Raw genomic sequence first — 17,640 nt, forward strand, 5'->3', positions numbered from 1 at the left:
ACGGATAACATCGACGAACTATATTGTTCCATCTATGTATTTATTTGATATTGTTGTATAGTTCTATAGTAAATATAAATGGATTACAAAGTTCAATGCTTTCTATGTGCAAAGAAGTTATTTATATGTGTACTGATTGTATTTGAAGAACTGATTGAATTAAGTCTGTTTTTAAGATGTGCAATTTTATTTTTATTCAAACGAATATCTCTATATTTCTGTAACTTAAGAGTATCTAAATGTCTGACTAAATTATTAAAACACAGTTGTTAATGCAATAATTACCCTCCATTCCAATCTTCCCAATCCCTAAAAACCTTTAAATTCTTAACCCCCGATGGCCAGCAACGCACTTGTAACGCCTCTGGCCTGTGGTATTTCGGGTGTCCATGGGTGGCGGCGATTGCTTGCCATCAGGTGATCAGTCTGCCCGTTTACCGGCTTATACCATAAAAAATACATCAGGCATTACTAGAATCAAAATTCAACTAGCAGGTAATACAGGACATCATAATTCGAATAACAGAATCACCCCATCCAATCGCACCTACAATTACAACACCCCAATTCCAATCGCACACTTCATTACACAAGTGACTGAGCAATGCTACCCTCTGGCCCTAAGCACAGTTATCAATCAAGCAATGCGATCAGATTCATATCAATTAAGTCGGCAATCTAGTCTGAAATTGAGCATCTGCAGTTCTGAGCCGAGCCCGTATCGGTTGCGATAGTGTACCGATAGTTTAATCAACGTTCAGCTAGATTATCCCACTGCAGATGTAATTAATGCTGAGAATTTATTATACTTTATACCTATGCAGCTTTGGAAGATTATGTTATAAGTACGTAATTTGTAATTAAAGATTGATTGCTAGCTAACATATATCCAAAACCTATTTTTTTTTTTGAGGGGAGAAAATCATCCAATGACTTCTCCCACCTTAGGCGAGGCGAGAGGGAGTATCAGACTCTTGCTGACTAAAAACCACCCCGTTCCTACTCCTGCTTTTCGAGCCAGAGCCCCGGTAAACCCGCTAGGTAGTCCGCGGCTCCGGAAAATCCAAAATTCTAAACTGCACTAATAAAAGCTCCTGTCAAATAAAAGATCCGATGTCTGGATGCGACAAAAGGTGAATAAAAATAATCTAATCAAAACAATTTTCATCAGTTTCTCAAATATTTGGACCTACTTCTTATTACCATACAAATGCCTCCAAAACGTACTAAAATATCTTTAAAAACAAAATAAAAATTAACAGCATTACCTCAGCAACTAAAAAGGTAAAAGACATATCCACCCAAGGTCCTTCCAGCATTCGTTTGATTATACCAACGTCATCCCCATAAAGTGAACAGTAGGTGCTATAAACATATAGACGTCACATCCGAAGGTCCCATTACGCCGGGAGAGGTCACGTGTACCTGTGACCGATCGCTTTCGTTCCGTCTTCCGATTCATTTCCCCGTCCCTCTAATATGATATTGGGTTAATCAATTTGTCCACGTAACATACGTGTGCGTTTCACATTTATTTTTTGTGCCGTGTTTATGTTTGTTTACTTGGTTGTGGAATTGGGAATACGGTAAGTTTATATGTTGATTTTTTTGTGTTTACGTGATATATCGTAATGTTTTTAAATCCCTGGAGAGGTAAATAGAGGTGCACTTATATAATGAACTTCTAAGGACCTTTTTTTGACGGACTAAAATCATCCATTGACTTCTCCGGCCTTGGGCGTGGCGAGAGGGAGTCTTACTGACTAGAAACCACTTCGTTCCTACTCTTGCTTTCCAAGCCGCTGCCTCGATAAACTCGCTAGGAAGACCGCAGTTCTGAACTTCTATGGAGCTATGTTATGACGACCACGTAATACCAAGTTGAAAAGGCCCTTATCATTTTTAATTATGTTTAACCGTCTTAGCAATCAGGCCTATGCCTTCTTACTCTTTAGTTATTCTTATTCTCCTGCCTAATTGAATCTTGTATTACAGATATGAAATTAACTTATACGATTTTGTGTACCTTTTAACCTAAGACCCAAATACTGAAACTACACCCAATTTTAAGTTGTTCTTAAATTCATTCTATCTCTGTTTTTTATAAAGAATTTGTAGTGACAGAACTACTCGTATTAATGAGAGCGTTTTAAAATTTAGTGATGTTTAAGTATTTGACTATAAGATTACTTATTTCTATGAAAACTGAAAGTAAACAGCTCTTACCGAAGTATTAGGTATTTAAGACTTCATCAAAATACTTAAGTCGGTAAAATAACTTCAAATGAGTGTTTCAAGTACGTACTTGATGCTTAATATCTGCATCGGTGTGAGATCTGATGTTTATCTTATCGTTAGAACGTGCCGAGAGGCCCGGCTCAGCCCTCCCAACCTCCTTTATAATTAGGATTATTACGAGCTAATTAATTACGTTATTATCCTTGTTTCACTTTGTTATTTTTGTATTAGGAATAAAGAGAATTCCTTTGGCTTTTGTTATTTTAGATTTAGATTTTATGAATTAATTTTTGTATCATAAATTATACTAAAGGTTAGTAAGTAGTCTTGAGCTAATTATTTACTCATTTATTTGGTTGATATCGTACCAAAAACAGTAATTACTATCTAATTTTAATTGTGGAAGAGCCATTCTTCAGCACGAACCAGCCCGACCGGAATAATAGGCTTCACAGAAAACCGACGTGAAACAAAGCTTGCGTTTTGTTTCGTTGTGTAAATGAAGTTACCGGAAGCCCAACAGTTGCCCCCATTGCCAACTCTTATATTCCTAATCCCTAATAGGCTGGCAATGCACTTGTTACGCTTCTGGTGTCCATGGGCAGTGGCGATTGCTTACCATCGAGTGATCCGTAAGTTCGTTTACCGGCTTATATCATAAAAAAATCGAATGTCCTCTAAAACCCAATACATTATCTTCAATGTCAAAATGTTATTTTACAAGTTTATCTAACGAACGAACAGCTCAAAACTTAAAAGCCAATTAAGACCTAACCACAGTCCGCCGCCGAAGAATTCAATCATTTTTCTGTCAACAAGAGAGTAATAAACCCTCTTTGGACATGAAAATGATAAAACTGTTAATTAAAAACTTTATCCCTCCACTAGAGTGACACCCTGTAATTAAGGGTGCGTTCCAATAACTCCGACACTGCGACACTGGCGACTAAACGACTATTTGTCTTACAGTCGATTGCGACCAACGTAATAACGCGACCGAGTTAAGTGTCGTGTTCAAATAAAATACGTTTATTGCCCGCCATGAATTCTCACCGATTAGGATCTTTAAAGTTGCTGACATTCAAACGGGTACCATTACGTTGGTGCCGTTATGTTATCTCAAATAGCAACTTCTTATTTACTTTCTAGTTGAAAACTAGAATTTCTAAAATTTTCTTTCTTTGGTTTTGTACCCTCATTTAAGTGCCAGAATGGGAGATCAAGAAACGAATACATTAGAAAAAACATATTCAGTTGGATGTATGTGTAGATCTCTACTTGTATATCTATAATTTTATAACTTTTAATATTAGCCAAATGTTAACTTTTTGTCCCATAAAACTATAGATATGTTTAACTCCTTAAAAAAATATTCTGACACAAAAAAACCATTTAAAAGAAAAATCCAGTATTGTCTCAGTTGACGAGATCTCACCTTAAACCTCTCGTGTCTTTAGGGCATTATTAAAAAACTTGTACACAAAGTTGGAAACGCTTGAAACATCTCAGGCAAACATTGCTTGAGTTTTATATTGTATATATATATGTACAAAGTAACTCTAAGGAGTAGCATTGTTGGGACAATTGGACGAAGATTGTCGAATAAAAACTCCGTAATTAACCAACTTCTTGAAAACATTGGTAATATAAGTTTTGTTTATTAGAGGCTTCTTCTAAGAATTTTAATGTTTTCTTTTATTATCATGGAGGTTTGGTTCACGGACTTGATATTTTTTTTAGATACTATCATATTCAACACTGTCGAACAACTTTTCCACCTGGCCAATGACAAGGACCAATTTAAGAAGTGATGGCTAACCTTCAGGAATGTAGTGGCACCATATGAAGAAGAAGGCTCATATTGAAGGAATGTTAAATTAGTAGCGCAAAGCGTGTATTTCTTTTAATATTTCCACCTAACTCTTGGAGATGAAAAGTTTGATATAGGTGCCAGTAGAAGTAGAAGAAAGTTGTAAAACATCGAAGCAACATTTCCTTCAGGTTTATTTAATTTGTCAGCTTTAGAATTTGTGCGGAGAAAATATCGAGAACCAGAGAAAACTCAACCTTTTGATCTAGAAATACTCATTGAAAAGCAATTGATCTATACCTACAACTTGATACCTGTCTTGAATAACTACAAGTTATTGAAAAATAAACTTTTCTCACTCGCTCCATTCGAGACTTTGTATTTTTACTTGGTAAAATATTTATTTGTTAGTTTGTTTTTTTTTAAGGACTTGCTTTGTAAGTCGAGTTATAAGTACGACTGCCGAGTAAAGGGACTCGCATTGGAATTTCGGGTTGGATAGAGTATATTATGGGCGATTTTTCAGTGTTTAGAAAAGTCCAGAGTAATCGTCCCAGCACACGATGCCGCTGCCACTGCCGCGGTTGTTCCCTTTGTTTGATTCGGGTGGCGGCGTGGCGGCAGCGGGTGCATACAGTGTAAGCGTGCGGGCTGCGGGCGGTGGCAGCACTGTCTGACTATGATAACTCAAATATTGTAATAATGTAATTTATGTATAATGGTGACATTAATTTGGAATGCTTATACTGTACACGCTTGCTTGCTAGAATGCAATGACTTTAGGCTGTAAGATCATCCTTTGTAAAATATGTACCTATTTCTTGCAAATAAATTAAATTTTAATTTGTGTGCTGTATATAAATATCTAATATGTGTGCAGAGTTTAATCAAGTCTCTAACACTAATTTGCAACCAAAACATAGGTTTTGTTATCTATCCAAATCTATTAACATCGTTTTAAAACCACAAACGGTTGGTATTTACGAGTTCTCTACACAGACTTGTGGTCTTTTGGGCCGTAATTTGAACGACCGCACAAAACATATATTTGGGTTAATTACCTATGATGTTGGTTATATTACAGGTATATCCCACATTACAGGTGGGATATATTGGTTTATTTATACGAAATGCATTTTCGGAAGCACAATGTTTGAAAATTGTTTTTTTTTATTTAGAAAATTGTACTACTCGTACCCTACCTATATTGGATACTGCTGGTGTAACCATAGGCATTAAAGTTTAAAAATAAAGAAATATATTTATTTTTAAAAAATTAGGCCTTTTTGAATTCAGATCAAGACATTACACTAACCTTTGTATTAATAAGAAAAATATAATTAAATGTTAAACACAGTTTAGAATTATTATTCGAGTTAAGCCAACAAACTTATCACATAGCTAACAAAATTAAAATCTTATATATTCTGTCAACCCTATCATTAATTATATACTAAATGCTAAAGCCATCTCTTTAATAGGTAAAAGATAAAGTCAAGGACACACAAAGTAAAAACCGAACAACAAATAAAACAGTTGGAGAGCTCAATGGTCGAGTCTATTCATGTTGTTATGTAATGAATGTGAAGTACTTTCCTTGGTTTGCGTAAATATTGATGGAAGGGACTGTAATCAAAGATCCTTGACAATAGGAGGTAGCGATAGAAGGATAGAGAGAGGTCAATTGTTTGTGTAGTGCTGTCTCTGTCTGGCTTGGTTTGTTTTTCAGATTAATTTTTTCTTTGATTGCATTGGCTTTTGGATTTGTTGTGAAGGCCAGAATTAAAATAAAATTTATACACAAGATATTATAACTAATGAAATACTAAATTTTATTGATACCCAAATTGAACGACCACTTTAGTAGATTCTGTCTGTCATAGACATGCTCATCCTAATTCTATTGTTTCCCATTTTATTTTTTTTAAAGTGATTCAAAATCCAATACTCAGAGACAGTGAATGATTACTTAAACTATGTTTTAGTAACGACTTTGTTTTAAAGTCTTTGCTAAGGATAATTGCTAAGGACTAAGTTAAGTAACCACTAAATGCAAGGTGAGTATCTCCTTGAGTATGTAAGGAACGAAGACCACTGGAATCGCCTCATATATTTTCAAGTAGTAACATAAAATAGTAAAATTCATTTTGACATTAACAATAGTAAAAAACCAGTTTATCATGGCCTCGCTTTATTCAAACTTTCCGCGTACTTGACGGTCAGTTTATACTGGTCGTACAATACGGTATGTGTACCCGTGTCTACACTGCATCTACAAATCGCCTCCGGACGCTTCCATTCCATTTTCAAATGAAAAACAATATGGCTCCATTCGAACATCATGTGACGGTTTGTGTCATTGTGTGTGTGCACCGAGTGTGTACCGAGCTTTATACTCTGTATTGTGTGTGTGCACCGAGTGTGTACCGAGCTTTATATTCTGTTCACGATTGAGTTGCTCGTATGAAACATGTCAATCATTTGGTTTTTGATATTTTTATACTTTTGTTTTATTTATTTTTTTCATAATTTGTATATTGGCGCTTGGCTGTAATTTGGTAGATGGTATGGCATTGTTATAATTTAAAATGGGGTGATGAAAACGAATCAAAGTTTAGAAGCGGGAGCAAATACGTCATTTCCACGTATAAAACATACCTAGAAATGACGCCACGTGATATTTCAAATCGATATTTTTTTGGGAGTATTTGTTTCCAATGTAATAAAAAAAAAACGTATCTAATGTTTTAAAATAATCTACAAAACGGACATTGAAATAAAATTTTGTCATCTACCTTATTGCATTGTTATAGTCAACATGTTACTAATAAGTAAGTTTTATTTTCAAACTTGCATTCTGTAAAATGTATAGTTTATAGAGTTTGAAGAACACTCAGCTGACAAAACTTCTGAGGTCAATGAATTCGTTATCTTGAAACTCCCTCTGTAAGTAGCAGTTTCTCTTTCTTTTATAGAACCTAAAGCAAAGGATCTAGATTTAAATAAGTAGTATAATATATTTCAAATACAAAGTCAGTGTAAAACAACTTAAATGAACTCCAACATCAATTTACGACACAAGAAAAACTTTGATTACAACTTTGTTCTGCAAATTTAGTGCAAATTGCCTTCAAAACTTTTTACACCTTATATTTTGGTAATAAAATTATTCCAACATTTTAACACTAAGATATACTTCATGTTGTTACAAAATTATACCATTAACTTCCACGATAAACTGCTCAAACACTAGCCAAAACGATTTGCAATCTTATTTTCTAAGTAATAAGGTGAAGATTTATTTGTGATCTCTTTTCATAGCACTGCAAATCCCATTTCTCACAATACACGGTGTAGGGGTGAACCAAAATTGCCTTCGAAAGTGATTTACAGCTTAACAAACGAAGGAGAGATGGAAGTGTTAAATCGGTTCTTATTACGACGGAGTAAGGTTGAATTTTGAGAATTTTGACATGGAAATTTTCAAAGTTTGTTTTAATTTACTGGCTGCATATTAAAAGTAAAGAAATCATCCGTTTAAGAGTTTAATATAGCGATAAATAAAATGTTTCTGCATCTGATTTACTGCTATAGTAATGACCCTAATATAATTTATTACTTAGTTGATAGATACGTATAAGTACACCCATAATTTGTCGATGAAAAATATGGAAATTAATAGGTACCTACTTCAAATAAAACTGATTCAAAACTTCAACTTATATTATTTGTACTCATTACTCACAGCTTTGCCTGCGTGGTAATAGAATGAAATCTCATAAGCTTACCAACCGTTCTCCAGAAATAAACATTACAACGTAAGAACGCTCTCCCACGTGAAAGATAGATAAACAAACAAACGAACACACTTTCACACTTATAGTTTACAAAATCTGTAACACCTTTAGTTTATTTCTTTACACTTTTCTTTGAAGTGCGTTGCATCGTTACTTCGCCTTAGTGTTTTTTTATTATATCTACTAGCTACTCCCGCGCTGTTTCACCCACTCTGCTCAGGTCCTATTATTCGAAGCATGATGTTTTATAGCCTATAATCTTCCTCAATAAATGCACTACCCAATACAAAAAGAATTATCCATATCGGACCAGTAGTTCCGGAGATTAGCGCGTTCAAACTAACAAACTCTTCAGCTTTATTATATTAGTGTAGATAAAAATAGAGTTTTATACTATTAAAACTTTCCCGACGATAGTTATAAAACGCAGGTGTAGCTACAACATCTGGGCGCCATGTGTGAGCGCATTTCTTAATGTTTTCAACACATTTGGATTATATTACGATAATGGTTCTAACGCTTTTGTATCATTTTTATAGACGTTTATTTTAAACATAGGGTTAGTTCTTGAAACAGATTTAATATTAAGTTTAAAGAAACTTTATTCTCTCAATAAAAACATAGAATGTCCACTTACTTGAGAACAACACTAAGAAAATTAATTTTACATACTACTATATTGAGAAATTTTCAAAAAATGCCCAGTAATACTTTTTAACAGCAATTCATTCAGATATTTATTAAAATATTCTTACTATACTGACTTTTGATTGGATCATATCACAGATAAAATATAAATAATGTACTTAAATACATTAAATAATTTACTTAAAGTTCTTAACAATTACCTTTAATATTCCTAACATATAAGTACAAAACACTTTTACACCCCTTCTTAGAAACAGCATGAAACTCACATAAATGTCTTATAAATACTCAATTTCAATTTAAATAACTAAACTTCAATGAAAATACCTTTGTATTTATTTGTATCACACTTTTACTCTCAAAGAAATTAAATTGTACATTTTATCAACAAAACTTTTACATTGGAATTAGCTCTCAAAGTCTTAAGACACAAAATTTATTCAGAATGCATGAAATGTCTTAACAAATGAGATCTTACTAAAGTTTCAATTTTCAACTTTATTAGTACACAGATAAAGTCGAAAGTCTATTGGTGATATGACGGATTAGGGTATTTTGATGTGCTGTTGTCTGTACCTGATACAAATTGCTTATTGCTTTGAACTTTTTGACTGACAATAGTTTGCTTAGCTAAGCGAAAAATTGTCGAGCGACCTTTTATCTTGATTGTTACCAGTATTGATTCTTTTTATATTAGATACGGGAAATAGAGGAGGCTCCCTATTTCTTAATATTGAACCATACATTTCCGCCATTACTCATGTGTTGTGTAGTGAATAAATAGTTTACTAAAACAAACGTGACATACTAAAAGATTTCATTAACCAAGAACAAACACAAAGAAACAAGAAATTTATAAAACAAAAGACTCCTTATATTCCTAAGGTACCTTACGACGTTATTAATGATACGAAAAAAATATTAATTATACGTGGTCCTTATATTCGCACAAAGGACCACAAATCCGCTGCGTCAACGTTTCATAGTCTTGTGTAGACACAAGCTCATCCGTGAGTCTGTGCGACGGCGACGTGTGAAACAAACATTAATTAAACTGCCGCGTTGATGCGGATCATAATACTAAGGATCTAAGGATCTGCGTAGACGAGGGACTGTACACGATAAATACATTGGATATGGATATCAAAGGATTACGTGCGTATTGTCAATATTATAATGAATTCTTTTTGCCATAGCAATATATCGGATACCATACTTGTATGTGCATGCAAGCATTTAACCTACAAAGCAGTTTAACTGCTACACTCAGAGACATTTAATTATTACTTAAACTTGATTTTGTATCGAAAACAAATGCTGGATTTAATAACCACAAAATGACTCTGAGTATGACGGTAAGTGCCATAATAAAGAGAGATTTTTCACAAACTTTACAATAGTGATCACTCACCTATATCGAATAACCCACAAAGACTACTAAGAATGCAGATGTTTTTAAAGTAATATGCAATAAGGTCAATGCTCCTCTCATGGTAATCAGCGCAGCGTTACTCATGGAGTCATAGATGATTTAAGAGTAAGTTGAGACATATGCATCCTTGATGGATCTTTTCCACAAAATGTCTCGTTTGAGCAAACATAAGTATGACAGCCGAGGTCTTCGAAGCGTGGTCCTAAGTTTCGTAGTCCTTCGGGCTATTATACCGCTGTGTGGTGATAAATCGTGTTTTTAGACGCTAGAGAATGTAATTCGGTGTATTACAGGTGTTATTAATCTTGCTCCTCACCCGACACTTTTCGGATTAGTGTTTCGGGATATTTTTTGCGTGTATTATTTGTTAGGACTGAAGAGTGTAAGTAAATTAATGTAGTAATGCGAGAAGTAGAAACTAGTAAAAGGTTTTAAGGTAAGGTGAAGTTAGAATGACTTTTTAACCGTTTTGGTCGTTTAATTTTTTTTATATTTATGATGAACAGGTGTACTGGAACTGAAATCCAGATTTTATCACTTACAGCAGTTAACATAAAATGTAACTTTTGTATTACTTCTTTCATATTACTTTAGAATAATAATAAAAAAGTAGCAAAAAATTATATAAAAAGACAGTTCAAATCAATTCGTCTCAAAGGACCGCGGAGAATATCAAACATCTACTTTGCATTAACCAGGAGATATTATTTAATGAAAAAAATCCAAGAGATCACGATATTAATGATTTCAATATTCTGTGGGGACCACAATCGTAACAGTAATACAATTACTGTCCGGGGCTACGGACTACCTAGCGGGTTTACCGGGGCTCCGGCTCGAAAAGCAGGAGTAGGAACGGGGTGGTTTTTAGTCAGTAAGAGTAGCTTCCTCTCGCCTCGCCCTGTCGAGATAAGTTATTAGATAATTTTCCCCCTTAAAACATACAATTACTGTAATACTGTGAATATATAATTTGGACTGTTTGGTTGTTCCATTGGTTACAAAAGAGACAACAGATCAGTATCCGATTCCTTGTACTGAGACAATTTTTATTTTGCTTTATACATATTATACAAAAAAATGCGTGTAAATATTACCTTTTAATATAATATGTAAGCTTGGTAAATATTGAAAATTAACTTCCTACGTCTATATTTTTTATAATAACTATTATGAGACATACTAAATTGCGTTGCGTTGCTCATAAAGAAGAAACCCTCTATGACTCAAAACTAGTAGAGCTTTTCTCAGTATATTGCTATGTCTATACTTCTATCCTTCAATACAGGAAAAAACCAATATGTTATATACTCGTACTTCAGAAAGCGCACGTACTTAACAAATAAACTCGAGAACATCTGTAGAATATTGATCAAGGTTTTCCTTGCACAAAAGTCCTTCGTGCAAAACGAATTGTGAGCGAAGTAATGTCACCGATTTGAATAGGTCACGCTTCAGTAGGCTCGCTGTAGCTGGAACTGAAAGGTACAGGGAACGTTTACACGTGTCCTCCTGAAAAATGCGAAGTGAATCTGTAAATACAGGGTTTAATGTAAACGCGAAATTGAGTGTAAAGAGTCGCAAATGTAAATTACGTAATGTAACAAAAATAAGTCTTTGGTTGAGTGGGTCTTTAGTGCAAATCGGCCTACCTGAGCCTACCTGAGCGAGTAAACCGTGATTTTTAGTTAAAGAAAGTGTTATTGGACTTTTCAATGTTTTCAGGTAGTAATCGGGAACTATGCTGAGTTTATGGCAAAATTAATCAGTAGTCTTATATAATAAATCTTATGGTTACCTGTTCTAAATGTAAATACCAATTTACCACATAACCACATAGCACAAGTATATTATAATAATGATCCAAAATGTTCTGTTTAGGCATAAAACAGCTAATTATTCGTGAGCTCCAGTAATTACGAGCTTGTATTTGGAATAATAACATGCTATTATGATGTATACTGTGATGTTAACACATGGAGAATCAAGTACTATGTAGCTAAGCATTACATACTAGTTCTTTTCCTGGGAAATTTCCTTGTATTATCCGTTTTGTCTATAATATAAAAATGAATCGTAGAATTTATTGCGTTTTTAGGATAAAAGCCGGTAAACGAGCAGACGTATCACCTGATTATGAAACACCAGAGGCGTTATAAGTGCGTTGCTGGCCTTTTGGTGGTTAGGAATCGGGGTTTTGTTGGGGATCGGGGATTAGGAATTTGGCCTCCGGTAACCTCATTCACACAACGAAACACAACCTTCGTACCGAAGCGTGGCTCTCCCACACTTATTCTTTTTTATCAATTCCAGAAATTCTAAGACACAATAACACATAGCCTTCACGAAAAGTTGAACTACCTCACATATTAAAGTTAAGTTTCAAAATGTAACATGAATTTTAATTACGGAATAAGTTGGTCATGTCTGGGATTCAAATTAGTTTAGTTTATACCACTACTCCGCTTCAAACAGTATTGTGGTGTTGTGGTCTAAAAAGTTTTAGCGTCTACCATAATTACTGACACGTGTATTACCTTATATGCTTTAGTACATAACATACATACATTTATGTAAGTTGACATGAAATGATGATAAAATAGAATGTAATAATATTTTTTTACTATCCCTAATCTTACCGCGGGTGTCATAAGAGTCAACTTTTTTAGGCTTATGGAATAGGAAGCAAACGAGCGAACAGATCACATGCTAGTAAGCAATCAGTGCCCCCATGGACACCCGCAACACAAGAGAAGTCATTAATGCGTCTCTGGCCTTTTAAAAAGGAATACGCTTACTACTAGCCAATAGTGAACATTAGTCAACACTATTGGCTAGTCTTTCTGTCCTGATAAACCTGAGCTTTTTAAACTTACTTGCATTATAGCAGTTATACTGATATAACTCGTTTCAGAATTAAACAGCGATAATATAATATTACTATGTAATGGGTCAGACTATTCACCATGTTATATGTTTAATTAAAATATTGGTCACAAAATAAGTACTTATCTACTACGTATTATAATTACATCGAGTAATTAGTTGAATAGTACCTAAATGGATTAAAATTGTTATTTATTCGTTTCACTAGCTCATTACTCTTTCGTGTAGAAGTTAACCCATCAAAAACATCCTGTAAAAACCCAAGTCTCGCAGCTCAGTCTTTCTACCGTCAAAAGTTGTGAGATCCATGTAATACCAAGTCGGTTAATCTATTTAGTGTCTACTTGAAGGACCTTCTGTCTTAAGTTATTACATAAGTTATTATCATGCCAATATTAAAAATATTTAACGTTTTAAACAAATAGATCGACTTGGACATCGCTTGATTTGATTATTAGTATGTATCACACTACACAGCACGACGGGCCAGCGACCAACAGGAACGAGAGTTTCAATCGCGTGAGGCGCGAGAGACTAAAGAATCTAATATAATATTGTAATATTCATTTTGTTTTCATGCGATGTCCTTCTTGAGCTTCAGCCACAGTTTTTCTCAAAGCCCACCACCAACCACCAACTGCATAAATAACTTTGTAATCCCATATATTTATATGGGATTACAAAGTTATTGATGCAGTTGGTGTATTTGGAAAACTGGACCGAAATTACAAAATATTTAAGTTTTCCCATGATTAAGACACTAAACTCTATATGTATTCCAAATATGAAGCTTCTAAGTCTGCTAGAAGTGCCTTGGACTTTTGATGATCGGTGAGTCAGTGAGTGACAAAATTTAGAAACTTTAACAAGTTGTCATTCTTAAACTACTGGTTCAAATTGACTGAAATTTTAAATATTCCGTGTTTATACAATGCCGGATTAGTTACTGAAGATTCAGGTTTCTTGCTTTATCCACAACCGAATTATAGGGGGTCGAAAAAGGCCCGAATTGCTTCGAGAAAAGGATGGTACGGCCGTGCCGCTTTTTTTTTGCTCGACTTGAAGGGGGCACTGCCGTGCCCCCAGATTGCCATTTTCATGATATATACTATGTTTATAATATGTAATTAGTGTTATGGATTGTGAATGGGTTAATATTTTTTTATTATTAGTATCTAGAACGAAAGAAAAACTGTTTATTTGCACAGTTACAAGATATTGCAGGCAAAACAAGATGATAATTTAAAAAAATTATAAATAATTAACACGGCGCAAATAAAAAAGGTAATTTAAAAAACTAAAAATTCCGACTGCGTTTCCTTATAATACGAAAATTAAAGAACCCTAAAACAAGAAAGTCATCATAAATTGAAGCAGTCGGGACCCATTCTAAATATGAAGACTTAGTGAGGGCACATACTTTTTAGAATAGGTCCCGACTGCTTCAATTTTACGATGACTTTCTTGTTTTAGGGATTTTTCATTTAAATATTATAAAGAAACGCAGTCGGGTTTTTTAGTTTTTTAAATTACCTTTTTTATTTTATGGTATTTTAGTTTTATTATTTTTATATTTTGATATATCTAGTGTCACTCTCACAGTAAATACGAATCAGACGACCCCTATCAAGCAGAAATCCATCAAGTCGTTCAGGCTAGAGAGTGAGAAATATTCGAATTTGGCGCCAAAAATCCGCCATTTTGTTTTTTTATTATTTTGATATATCCAGTGTCACTCTCACAGTAAATACGAATCTAACGACACCTCTCAAGTCAAAATCCATCAAGCCGTTTAGGGTAGAGAGTGAGAAATATTCGTATTTGGCGCCAAAAATCCGCCATTTTGATTTTTAAATATTTTGATATATCCAGTGTCACTCTCACAGTAAATACGAATCCAACGACACCTCTCAAGCCAAAATCCATCAAGCCGTTTAGGCTGCAGGGCGTGCCAAACAATTATACATACATACATACATACATACATATATACATACATACTCTCGAAAAACATAACCCTCCTTCTGGCGCAGTCGGGTAAAAAATCACATCTCAATGTTATTATTCAAAGACATATGGCAACATGTTTTCACAACATTAGAGGTGACGATCATGGAATAGAAACTGGGTTGCAATACGATTCACTATAAATATGTAGTTAAGGTAATTTTATTTAATGTTGTTGTCAGCTCTATTGATGTGCATGTGCAAAATAACTACTTATAAAAAGTGATCAATAACGGTTAAAGGAAACATGAAACATTATCAATATTGATTCATGCCAAGTACAAAACAAAGCATTTCATTTTAATGATCCCCTTTCCACTACATCTCATGAGTATTCGTTCATCATTAATATTATTTATTTAAGAGTTTTCTGTCGTTCATTTCTCTCCACATTCTTAATTATAAAAACACTTTCATTTTAACGAAGGCCCAGTTAAAATTATTTAAAATTAAAATGTGACCGAGTAAAGAATGTATGCGAAAAAGGTTTCTCGTAAAATTTAAATGATTTTGTATGAAGTGAAATATTTTGTAAGCTATTAGTTTGAGTAGTTTCAGTGGTATCATCAGCTGTCCGAGACAGACTGTGGGCCTATTCTACATAGAAGTTTGTTGTGTCGAGTATTTTTAATACATTCTTATCTTTTGTTATATGTTACTTTATTATAGGTTGTGGGGCAATTTTGTATGGATTGAGACCCATCTTCTTTATTTTACAACGTCAAATATTATACCCAAAATCTAATTCGGTACTTTATGTCCTCAACACACTGCATACTGCAAGTGCCTCAGTCACTGTAATGAAACATACTCTTCTAAAATTCCCCAACATATTCCAACATTAGCAAGCCGTACAAAGCATTATTTTCCCAAGTAAACTTGCGAGACGAGACGCTGCAATACGTCTTCAGTTCCTAAGAAATTCATTGCAAACTTCATCCAAGTTAAACAAGACGAACTTTATGCACTGCCATGCATATTTAAACTTTAACGAAGAACAGACAGTGATGAAATTTGATTAACACTATCAGAAGTTTGACGCGAGATTGATGAATGGAAAGTTAGTGATTGGCTGCGTAAAGTTTATTATTTTGATTGAAATAAATTATTGTTTTATTATGGTTCTATTATCAGTCTTAAGTTTAATCTTAGAGTCCAGTTAAAAGATTTTTGTATATTGACTTAAAGAAAGACAAACAAATAAACAAACACACTTTCGCGTTTCTAATATTAACAAAGATTAACCTAACCCAGACAGTGGGCGTTACATAACTACGTGCACATAATATTCAACTATATCTCAAGCCATAATCATCTTAATTGTCCTTTAAACAGGTACCAAAATTAATCGACATCTAGTTACCAATGTATATCATCACATTCATATATAGGTACATTCCATGTACATAACTTCATATTAGAATACAGTGGGAAGTCGACTAAAAGACCAAGCATATATTATTAAATTCAATTAAAACATTCCGTAGAATTTACTGCGTTCGGCATAAAGCATTTAGCCATATTATATTACCTGTCCTATATCAAATAATACTACCATACTGGATTTTAATGTTTATGGCGTCATGAATTTTTCAGTTAACGACTCTTTGCTGGCCGCCAGGGTAAGTATTTTCTTGTATATCCTTGTTTTACTGCATTTCTTAGGTAATATGCGGTAAGACGAGAATTCTACATAGAAAGCCTTCGAAGTAGAATTAAACTAAATAGATAGGTTCAAAGAATGATGTTGTCAGTTACCGTTCTGAAAACCAATAATAGAAAGCTACAAAGATATAAGTATCTCGTTCGCAAGTGCGACTACCGGATAAGGGGTCTCGGGTACGATTCCCGCGTTGGGCAAAGTATTACTAGTTAGTTTTCGGTTTTTCGAAAAAAATCTCAGTAGTAGCACGGAGTCTAGAATTGTGCCCAGTATGTGGTAATAGGCTCACTTATGACACACATGGTGAAAAGTTGGTGTACATTTTACAGTACCATTACGTGTCGAAATTAGAAAATGAAAAATTGAGAGAAAAAATACACTATCTACAAAAACATCAAAGAATTAACAATTTAGTATAATACGGCATAGAAGAAAGCGAAAAATCAATACACACCCTCACGGAAATAGTTAAGAAGAAATTCAAAGACGATTTAAATATTCTAGTAGAAGACAGAGACATAAATATGATATACAGAATTGGCAAAATTGATAAAAATAACACAAAGGCAAGGCCTATAATGGTATCATTTGTCAACAACTGGAAAAAGAGCGATATTATGAAAAACAAAAACAAATTGAAAAACAATGTCTATGCTTCCGAAGATTATCCGAAGGAAATTCTTAACAAGAGGAAGGAACTACTGCCTAGACTCATAGAAGAAAAGAAGAAGGGCAACTATGTAGTGATGAACTACGATAAACTAATCATCAAAGAGGGAAGACCAGGGAACGATAAGCGGAGAGAGAGATCTCCACTTCACCAAGTGGATCGGAGCAGCCTCGTAAACAACATCTAACAACAAAAACAAATAGACTCAACGCCTTTGATTTAATGAGAAATAGGAGCAACTCCCTTCCTTTCAGTTCTCACCCACCTGAGCAGAAAGCATAGGATAAAATCATAAGCCGCCGGAAAAAACCAACAACCAAGGAAATACTAAACAAAATCGAAAATAAAATATTCCCCAAGCCGACTGGTCCTCGTGGGGAATTAGACTACTACCCTCCACAGAACAATAATATAAAATTTAAAAAAGAGACAAATCTAAAAGTATGCACATTTAACGTAAGATCATTATCATCAACGGAAAGATATCTT

The 17,640-nt window shown here is 34.1% G+C and overlaps 1 protein-coding gene, 1 long non-coding RNA gene and 1 pseudogene across 2 annotated transcripts in view; 2 read left to right on the forward strand and 1 right to left on the reverse strand.

The window, feature by feature from the left end:
• Positions 1 to 17,640, forward strand: part of LOC118274442 (galanin receptor type 3) — a 97,029-nt gene that overhangs the window by 64,190 nt on the left and 15,199 nt on the right. The gene's annotated exons all lie outside the window — the stretch shown is intronic.
• LOC126911446 (uncharacterized) lies at positions 14,385 to 14,855 on the reverse strand. The gene is made up of 2 exons (XR_007705987.1): positions 14,719 to 14,855; positions 14,385 to 14,576 (listed from the first exon to the last, which is right to left on the reverse strand). It is a non-coding gene; the product is annotated as an uncharacterized LOC126911446 (long non-coding RNA).
• Positions 16,402 to 17,433, forward strand: LOC126911476 (uncharacterized; annotated as a pseudogene).

The sequence above is a fragment of the Spodoptera frugiperda genome, chromosome 15 (genome assembly GCF_023101765.2).
Source record: "Spodoptera frugiperda isolate SF20-4 chromosome 15, AGI-APGP_CSIRO_Sfru_2.0, whole genome shotgun sequence".
NCBI classification, from domain to species: Eukaryota; Metazoa; Arthropoda; class Insecta; order Lepidoptera; family Noctuidae; genus Spodoptera; species Spodoptera frugiperda.